This window comes from Dermacentor silvarum, chromosome 9 (genome assembly GCF_013339745.2).
Source record: "Dermacentor silvarum isolate Dsil-2018 chromosome 9, BIME_Dsil_1.4, whole genome shotgun sequence".
Lineage (NCBI taxonomy): Eukaryota > Metazoa > Arthropoda > Arachnida > Ixodida > Ixodidae > Dermacentor > Dermacentor silvarum.
The window spans coordinates 49,788,622-49,789,044 of NC_051162.1; the positions used below are offsets into that span (position 1 = coordinate 49,788,622).

At 55.8% G+C, this 423-nt stretch overlaps 1 non-coding gene across 1 annotated transcript; it reads right to left on the reverse strand.

Annotated features, from left to right (window-relative positions):
• Positions 1-66: 66 nt before the first annotated feature.
• On the reverse strand, positions 67-219 carry LOC119465437 (5.8S ribosomal RNA). Its single transcript, XR_005194871.1, has one exon. It is a non-coding gene; the product is annotated as a 5.8S ribosomal RNA (ribosomal RNA).
• Positions 220-423: the final 204 nt, after the last annotated feature.

Consider the following 423-nt stretch of genomic DNA (forward strand, 5'->3'; position numbering starts at 1 on the left):
ACGCGGTCAAAACGAGTCGACGGACGCACGTTCCCTGTGCGCCGAAGGCTCTCTTGATATGTGATCCGACCCTCAGACGGACGAAGCCAAGGGAAGACCCAAGGCCGCAATGTGCGTTCAAAGAATCAGTGCTCAGTGTGTCCTGCAATTCACACCAAGTCTCGCAGCTGGCTGCGTTCTTCATCGACCCGAGAACCGAGTGATCCACCGCTTAGAGTCGTGAAAAGTAGTTTGTTCAATTCCGTACAGTAGAACCAGGGTTTTAGGCACGTGGCGTCTTCCTGTGTGTGGTTTCGAAGGGCACCTTTCTGCGCGCGCTCCTCGAGTCTGCGCGCTCTTTCGACAGCCGCGTCTCAAACAGCTGGTAGCATATAAGCGCACCACACCCTGCTACTTGCGTGTTGCGTTTGCAGCTAACCCCGC